The following is a 10,343-nucleotide window of genomic DNA, read 5'->3' on the forward strand; positions in this document are numbered from 1 at the left end:
AAAAAAGAAAGGAGCCGGCAGGTGGTGTGGTAGTTAAGGGTGCTGGACTCCCACATGGTCAACTGTGATTTAAGTCTGGGACCTGGCAGCTTGCTTTCTTTCTCACTCTCACTCTGTCCTTCTCTGGTCAAATGAAAATGAACAGATGAATAAACAAAGTTAAATAAAATAATTTTTAGAAAAGAAAAACATAACTGTTTAGTAAAAAATAACTGGCATAAACAATTCAGGATGCTAATTTAATCTTCTGTCTAATTTCCTTACTTAATGTTAAAGTTACATCTGAATAGTGATAATGTAAAACTGCATTTAACACTAAGGCAATATTGGCAGTATGTAGTCTTTTAATTAATCAGATATTTCACGAACTTTTTTTTTTAGTTTTCCATAAGATGTGTGAGCTCACTAGAGGGACAGAGAGAAAGAGAGAGAAAAATAAGAAAGCACCCTCAAGGGTGGATGGCCACAACATACTCCATTTTCCTCTCAGGATCTTGGGTATGTGTGCACACATATCCAGTGTGTTTTTCAAGCTACTGGGACTGAGACTTGAACCACACAGCCACCTTACCCACCATGCCACTGGCTTATCCATTCCTGCCTTTTTTAAGTATCACAAACTAAAATTCTGAATCTCAGTTTCAGTAAAACTCAATCAAAGAAAATTATGAAGTTTGTTCAAATAAACTATGTCCTGGTTGATCTTCTTTTTATAACTTACTTTTTAGATTTCAAGCATTTCTAACCTATTTTCTGCTCTGTACATTAAATCTATCAGTTAATAAGAACTAAATTTTATGATCTCTTAGATCTACACCAAGACAAATAAGAAACTCAAGAAGGTATCAAAGATCACTTTTAAACTATTCATCTAGAATATATGCGTACCATCATTGATACTTTAAATATGCATGCCTCTCCATACTAAAGACATCCTGCTATTACATTTGACAGACAAGTTTGCATAAACATACAAAAAGCAGGAAGAGAACAGCTATTAAATATCTCACCACCATTTTATAAATTCCTTGAGGTATTTAATTTTGTATTAAAAATAAAAATGAATAAAACATAAGAAAAACTAGTACTTCCTCAAAACACAAAGTCCTTACAATTAAGTTGATTTTTTTTGTTTTGTTTTCGAGAGGTTTTTGCGATACGGCACGTGTGCTCACCAGAAAGAGAGAGACAGAGAGTCAGAAAGCGAGAAATCACTCCCCAGGGAGGATGGCCACGCCGTAATTCCTTTCTCCTCCATTCTCCTCTCAGATCTTGGCTACATACGCACATATGCCCGGCATGAGTTTAAGCTACTGGGTCCAGGACTCTAAACACGATCGAGTACATGGGAGTCCAGCGACATAGCCATTATGCCAACTGCTGGTCCCTTTAAACAAACGTATTGATATGCAAGTATACCTTAAAGTTCCAAAGAATAATAACAGGCATCCATGTACATACCACCAAACCATGCAGCTAAAGAAAATTATTACATTCCATGAATATTTATATATGTTTTTAAGTAACTATACTTCCGTATTCTTCCATAGAAATACTGTAAATGTCTTTTTGATAATTAGCACATTTATCCATGTTTTCAAGGTACAGCACTGCTTGTGCTTTTGGAGCATGAGGTTAGAACTGACAGAGATTTGTGGGTTAAATGACAGGGCACTTGCTGTATGACTACTACTCTACCAGACACTTCTAAGAATAAAGGGACAGGAAAGATTTCCTGTAAGAGGCATCAAGGAGGCTAGTTGTTAAAATCAGGAGCCTGTAACTTCTTTGGAGAAGGAAACACTGACATATACTTAAGAATATTTACAAAATAACAGTTCAACATAATGTAAACTAAGAAGAGGGTTGAAACAAATTGAAAAAAAGTTACAAGACTCATCCTTCCAGATTTCAAAACTTGCTACACACTTACAGATTAAGATAGTATGGTACTGACATGAGGACAGACATACATATCAGTGGAACAGAACTGAGAATCTAAAAATAAACCCTCATTTTTACAGTCAACTGATTTTCAAGTAGAGTTCAAAGACTGTTCCACAGAGAAAGAATTATGACTAATGGTGCCAGGACAACTGGGTATCCCACATGCAAAAGAATGATACTGGACTTTCTCACAGCACATCCATGAAAAATTAACTTAGTTGGATCACAAACCTATGTGAGAGCTGAGACTATGAAATTTACAGAAGAAAATTTAGGAGTAAATTTTAATGACCCAGAGTTAGGTAAAGGCTTCCTGGATACAATCTCAAAACCAAAAATGACAAAAGGAAAAATCGGTAAGTTGGACCTCATTAAAATAAAAACTCCTGTGTTTCAATGGACATTATCAAGAAGATGAAAAGAAAGCCCACAAAATGGAAAATCTATAAATATCTTGATAAGAAGCCTGTATCTAAAATACATAAAGAACTCTTACAACTCAATAATAAGACAACCAAATTTTTTTAAATGGGCAAAGGATCTAGACAAGCATCTAAATGAGACATGCAAATAGCCAACAGCAGATAAAAAGATGCTCCACATCTTTAGCTACCAGGAAAATACAAGTCAAAACTACAATGACATCCTACTACACATCCACTAAGATGGCCATAAAAAAAATATACAGTTACAAATGCTGACCAAGACATAAGAAAACTGGAACCCTCATACACAGCAGGCAGCAATATAAGATGGCATAATATAAGCAGGTATAATATAAAATAGGCTAACAGTTCCTTAAAAAGTTAAACAGAGACCTTACAATTCCACTTTCTGGGTATATGCCCAAGAGAAATGAAAACTTGCACATATCGTTCATGATAGCCAAAAATTAGAAACTCAAATATCCATTAACTGAAAAAGAGATGGATTAAATGTGTTAAATCTATATAAAAAGAAGTATTAATACATGTTACAACATGGATGAACCTAGAACATAATGCTAAGTGAAAGTAGCCAGACACAAAATCACATATACTATATGATTCCATTTACAGACAATTGCTATATAGGCAAATACATAAAAACAGAAAGTAGATGAGTATCTGCTAGAGTCAGGGAATTTAGGGAAAAATGGGAGGTGACTGGCATGGGGTTTGATTTTTGGAATGATGAAAATACTTTAAAATTGTTTATGGTAATGATTATAGATCTCTGTGAAGACACTAAAATAGTGAATTGTCCAGTAAAAATGGGCAAACTGGTGTCTGAATTATATTACAATAACACTGTACACACACACACACACACATACACACACATTATTTTTAGAGAGATTTTTGCTATAGGGCGCGTGTGCTTTCCAGGGAGACAGACAGACAGAAAGTGCATCATCACTACGGGGGTGGGTAGAGGGATGGTCACACTGCAATCCCTTCTCCTCCATTCTCCTCTTGGGATCTTGGGCACGCACATATACACGCCCAGTGTGAGTTTTAAGCTCCCAGGTCCAGAACTTGAACTATGGTTGACTACGTGGAGTCCATTGACATAACCACACCACCACTTGCTGGTCCCCTGTTATGTATATTTTTAAAAGAATTATTTATTTATTTGTATTCGTTGTTGTTATTATTATTATTTTAATTTGACCAGAGAGAGAGAAAAAGGGAAAGTGAAAAAGTAAACCACCAGGTCCCAAGTTCAAACAGCGACTGGACATGTAGGAGCCCAGCGCCTTAACCACCAACCATACTGGCCCGTTAATATATATTTTTTAAAAGCAAACAGTGGGAGGGCCACAGAACTGGATGGAATAGATAAGGATGCTTTTAGAGATAATAATGGTAATGGTGTATAAAGCCCAGTAAGACAGGAAAAAGTAAATACTATTAAGAAATGAGAAACAGCATCTATATCAAAGCAGAGGTATATTAGTTAGAATAAGACTGTTGTTAAGGCTAGGTGACCCACAACATTCCACATGATCCTCATGTGAATAACAGAGAAAACAGTGGTTTTATTTTTTTAAGCTTTGCTTAGGGCGTGTGTGTTCAATGGAAAGAGAAAGAGGGAGACTGAGATAACACCCTTTGGGGACTTACAGCCATGTCCCAATCTTTTCTCCTTCATTCTCCTCTTGAGATTTTGGTCGCACACACACGTGCCCGGCATGATTTTTAAGCTGGTGGGTCTGGACCTGAATTGCACAGTCAGTCATGTGAGATCCAGCAGCCTTGACCTCCTGCTGGCCCAAAATTATTGTTTAACTATACAAGATAAAGCTGTTAGTTTTGGATTTTTAATACTGCCAAGTATTCATCTCTCAAAAAGTTACTTCAATAATAAGACTCTATCATTTTCAGGCAGGCTGCACAGTTTAAAATGCAGGCTTCAGAGTTATAATTTATACTTCAAAGTTAGGTTAGACTTCCTGTTCTACTACTGACCAAATGTATGAACATGGATACATAACTCTGTACCACAGTTGATTCGTAAAATGAGAATACTATTACTTATTTCATACATGTAAAATATTCTTAACATGATAAATGAGTAATAAAATTTCTGTAAATCACAGCCCCAACTAGAGGCAGCACAAGACCATTTCTAATACGTGGGAGATATTAATATCTAGTATTTTAAATCATTATATACCAGGTATTTAAACCAGCCCCGAAATCATAAAACAGAATGAGGTAAGTAAAGATATTTTAAAGGCTCCATAAGTGTAAAGTATTTTAAAATAGTAGCTAGAAAAAACAACCAACAAGGTGAAGAGATAGATAACAGAGTGGGAAAAAAAATCTGCAAGCAATATATCTGAAAAGGGATTAATATCCAAAACCATGAGGAGCTCAACTCACCATAAGACAGAAATATAAATGTGCATTTTTGCCTGGCTACCATGACACATATTGTTTGACACTACTTAGGATGTTTAGGTCATATGTGAGAATCAGGTTCACTTCAGGCCCGCTTTCAAAAGTCGGGATGATTATGTATGCCTGTAGTTTCAGCTACTTGGGAGGCTGAGACAGGAAGATTACAACATATGGAGACCCTATCTTTAAAAAAATAAACAAGCAAAACCTATAAATATACATCATATTTGGGGATCAACTCAGATAATACAAGTTAATTCATCTTTATCAATTGTTGTCAATCTTCCCCTTATCTCTCCCTTTGCTTTTATCAGAAATCATGGCTTACTAATAAAGTGATTCTCAAAGTGAAGATAAGAAGAATCATTCTAAATTCACATAATAAAATGCATATATCAACAACAAAGAGCAAAATGAACTGTTCTGTTAGTACTAATGCTACCAAGCCTGTCAGTTTCAGAAAGAAGCTAAAGAGGTATCAATATGAACATGCCTGTACCTTCTACTGTCTAAATTTAAATGCTGACTTCAAAAATTCATTTAAAAAGTCATTTCTGAAAAAGACAAAGTCAGTTAATAAAATAGAATATAACATACCAAACATTCGTATTTGTGTTTTCTGTGATGGTTCCTACAGATTCATAATTCAAAACCAGAAAACCTTATATTTGTCCCTTACTGTAAAACAATAAAAATACTGGCAAAGTACAAATACCCTAGAAGACCTTGCTATCTGCTTAATGTGTTATTTCTTTAAAACCATGTAAGAAGGGGCCATATTATTTCTAGTAAAAGTTTGATTCTACAAAAATACACAATTAAAATTCCAAAGCTCAATAGTAAATGATTCGGATTCTTTTGTTTGAATGTACTTTTGAATCAAAATTGCATCTGTTCTGCACACTCAGCTATCCACCTATCGACCTTTAAACATGTTTTAATTTCCAGGGCAGTATGTTAAGAGTTTTACATACTCTAACATACTGAGAATGAATAGTCACAAGAGACCAGTGTAGAATAAAAATGTAAAATTCTGGTGCTAAATGTAAAATAAACTCCATTTTGAAAGTCTTTTTTTCTTTTTAAATAGAACTACTCTGTAGAGTGAATCATTAAGATATGAGGCAGAATAAAACAGTGATTTAAAAGCATGAACTAAAGGTCTAGACTTTCTAGTTCAAATCCCAGCTCCATCAATGTGTGACCACCTCTTCGAGCCTCGGAGTCCTATTTATCAACAGTGCTGGTTCCCTTAATTGAAGTGATGGTTAAATAAATTAATATGTGCTACTTACAAAGGCATTTGGCACTTAAATACACTATAACAGGTCATGGCCTGACAAACTACTTTTTTCTTATTATACTGAAGTACAAGCAAGATTAATAACTGTCACAAAATCATTCTGTAAAAAGATCTTTTACTACCCAGCATGTGGTAATGGGAAATTGGTATAATTTAAGAAAATAAAGCCTGGATGACACTAAATAGATAAGTGAAATCGCTGACTAGCTCCGGCTCTTCTTTGCTACACAGGGTACACTAATCCTGGATTCACTAATAATTTAGAAGTTCTTTTAAAACTTACAAAATAGGTTTAAATTAAGAAAAAATTCTTTTCTAGATTTTTAAGCAAGTAAAATGTGGAAAATATCCTTAATGTTACCATTTCTGTCCTTTTTTTAAAAAATCAATTTACCATTGTTAAAGTTTTGCTTTCTAGTTTCATTTCCTGTAAATGATGTAATATACATTCCATTTTGGTGGTAAACACCCTAGTACATATACTTTTAGTAATTATATACTAAATGAGTTGGAATTCATGGTGATTAATAGTCACTTCATATCAACTTGCTTGTCAGTATAAAAAAAGTTTATTTTCTGTTAGTGTCAATCTAAGTTGTGCAAACATAAGGTACCAAATAAAATAAAGCCTCAAAGATTTCGAAGTTAAAGACAGGAATGGAGGGAAAGCTTTAAAAACTGAAATCAATGTCTCCTGTCTAAAACCCTGTTAATCAGATTTTTTGGCAAAGTACTGAAACAAAAATGTCATAGACATTTTACATGACTCTAAATACATATTAAAGATACTCTCCAACTCACCTTAAACCTACTAGAGTTATGAGGTTTATACGAAAATGATATGCAGTATTCGGCTAGTTTGTATTGACTACACGTTATCATTAAACATAATCACACATAAAAATTACTGAAAATGTCTGGTAGGTGAATGATGTTAAAAATACAGAAAATGAAGTAATGATTTTGATGATTTGTAGTTACCTGTTGATTTACTTGTAGTAGGTCCATTTTAAGAGAAATCTCTAAAGAAAGCATTCCCCAATCCATAACTTGTCATTCATTTAACAACCACTCCTTAAATAAGATCCTAAAATACTTACATGCAACATACTTTTTTGGGGGGTTGGGGGGAGAAGTTTTTGCTATAGGGCACATGCCCTGGCGGGAAACACAGAGACAGAGAGACAGAAAGCGAGAAATCACCCCCCAGGGAGGATGGCCACGCCGCAATCCCTGTCCTCCAATCTCCTCTCAGGATCTTGGACATGCACGCACACGCGCCCAGTATGTTCAACCCACTGGGTCTGGGACTCAAACCACAGTGGACTACATGGGAGTCCAGTGACATAGCCATTACACCAACTACTGGTTCCCATGCAACATACTTTAGCAAATTTTCTGTCTTATCAGGAAAACCTTTATGTACCTGAAAGCTATCTTCAGTTCATCCTAAACAACTCCAGTCCCTTATATCCTTTTTCGGTAGTACATAAATTCTGCCTTAATCTTGTTCATGGTTTTCGGAATCTCCTTGGAATTGAAACACAGATCAATGAAACAGCATTATGAAACTACTACTTCATTCCTTATTGTACGGATCGGTGTTACTTTCCTGTCTCACATTTTTTAAGAGGTGTAACTGTCTAACTTTGACTTTCTCACTATAAAGCCTAGTTCAAGAATAAGTTTGTCGGAAAAGTCATGACATGTTTTTGCATAGAAAAAATACTTCATGACTTTTCTGACGACCCGTATAAAAATATTTTGTTTCATCCCAGACTTCTGTAACTTATTTTCATCTCTAGAAAATCAGTTTATAGATAAAAATTAGTCGCTGCTTACAAATAAACAGAAACTCTAGCATTCACACATAATGGAATAAGTCTTAATACTTGCCTAGATATTAGAATTAGTTACTAGAGTACTGTGTGACAGTCCTCACCTACAAAGTGCTCAAGTGCTAATTAGTAAAATGCATTCATTTTAGATGTATTTGACTATAACTTTAAACATCTGTATTAAACTTTTAAGAATAAACGTATGGTAAACCCATCATATTTTCCTAATACCTCAATCAGTTTTTCTGAGATGGTTATATATTTATGCCATGACAATGTTCTACCTGCATGTGGCTGTTTTACCTATAAAATAATCCACAGGATTTGCCCAAATGCTCATAAGACTAATCTAAAGACAAAAAAAAAAAAAAAAAAAAAAGTTAGAACAACTTTCTACTGAGTTTCAAAAATGTGAGCCCAATAACCAAACTACTTAACAACCCTACCTGTTCTGTAATCATAAGTTCATTATCAAATTTGTACTTACAAAATTATTCACCTTAAAATTCTGAATCAAACGTTTTCTCTACAATATTGCTTTTTAGTGACAGGTTTTGCCTATTAGGTTGCAAGTGCACTGGCTAATGCTTAAAACCAAACTGGTTTCTGCAACTCCCTATCTTGCTTCTGCATTTTTTTTCCTTGAAAATGAAAGAGGAAATTAAAGTGAGAATAAACTTGCACATTCTGCTGTTACCTAACTATATGACATTCAGTTTCCTTTTAAGTGAAAGCATTGATATGGTTCAAATTTTGGACTTCTGTATTTCTTAAAATATCTATTTAAAATGACTTACGGTAACTTTGTCAAAAAGCAAAAATACATTCGTCTGAGAAATACCAAACTTAAAAAAGTGGAATGTCCATAATAAACACCACCAATTATACTCAGCATACCAAACATTAACACTAAAGAGAAACAATAATATCCATATTATAACTTGCAGATTTTTACTTTAAGGAAATCCACCTGTATCTTTTTATGAACTGGTAATGTGCTGGGTGAATTAAGAGTTTTTAAGTTTTCTTTAACATTCAACAATGAGCAGTGATTGATCTCATCTTTAAAAATCCACAGGGCAAGGTGAACATAGGTGTCCTAGGAAATGTTACATTTTGCCACAGCAAGAAACACTTTGGATACATTCCAATATGAACAATAATGATTGTTAAGTCATCTGAAAATCCCACTTTATGACTTTCTGCAACAAGCATATATTTACATTCACAGGAATTTTTATCACATGAGCACAGTGTGCAGCCTAACAAAGTAGGAAAAAAATTACTAAGACTTAGATCAAAGTTCTTAAATTCAAGTCCCAAGTATGCTACCTATTACCTTACTTGAAAATTATACCAATACCACATCATTTTGTCAGGAGTAAATGGCAGGGATAGGAATATAGCTAAAATTTAACGTCTCATAAATATCCATTTTTTATCATATTTAATTGAATCGAGATAAAATCTCGATGATAAAATTATTACCTATTTTATAGGCGAAGATTTTGAGGTGCAATGATGTATAGTAACTTTTCTTAAAGTCATAATGCGAGTTAAGTGGTAGAATTGTGACATTTCAGGTCTAAATCTTACGCTGCTTCCACTAGACCATACTGAAATAAGTGAAAAAAGAAAAAACCCTATAAATTATATGCAGCTGTTATGGTGACAGTGGGAAGTGAAAATGATTTTCTGTTATAATGAAAAGGCAGATCATCCTTTCCCCTAACAGAGCACTTTCTTTTACATCGCATATTCACATATGTAAGTCATTCTGGGTGCCACTGATATGGCCGACAAGCATTAAAACCTCCACACACTTCCTTCAGTATTTTAAGTGTATGTCCTTTGGTATTTTCAAAGTTTGAATATTAGCAAGTTATTCAAGCCTCAGGGGGACTTATCTACTTTTTGCAGGCCTACGTTATCCTTCAAACTGGAGGGAAGGGCTGCACCTCTAACAGAAACGCCTGCCGCCCCCCCCCCCCCCGCCACTAAAGCAGACCACGTGGTCTCTCTCAGGAGCCTAAGGTTCCCTACTCCTCTCCCTCCTTTTGACAAGAAGCTGGAAACTAGCGTTTCTTTCTCTGAAGTGGCGCCCTGACACATGCCACCTGTGTAGTACAGACCGCAAACATCCTGCAGCCTGCCTCCCGGAAGACAAGAACCCGGATAATAGGGAACTTGGATGCCGACAATGCCGGGAAAGGAAATGACTGGAGAAGTAAAGCAGGTGAGATCGTGAGAAGCTGTGGAACCGGGATCTGTCAAAATAGTGTTCGGACTCACGCCAAGCCACGGTAACCTGTCCTTCGGGAAGGCCTGAGGTGGGAGCGGCACTACCGGAGGAAGGAGGGCGCAAGGAAC

At 35.3% G+C, this 10,343-nt stretch overlaps 1 protein-coding gene across 4 annotated transcripts in view; it reads right to left on the reverse strand.

Moving 5' to 3' along the window:
- USP15 (ubiquitin specific peptidase 15) overlaps positions 1–10,343 on the reverse strand; it is a 152,410-nt gene that overhangs the window by 141,655 nt on the left and 412 nt on the right. The gene's annotated exons all lie outside the window — the stretch shown is intronic.

This window comes from Tupaia chinensis, unplaced genomic scaffold (assembly GCF_000334495.1).
Source record: "Tupaia chinensis unplaced genomic scaffold, TupChi_1.0 Scaffold000395_1, whole genome shotgun sequence".
Taxonomy (NCBI): domain Eukaryota; kingdom Metazoa; phylum Chordata; class Mammalia; order Scandentia; family Tupaiidae; genus Tupaia; species Tupaia belangeri.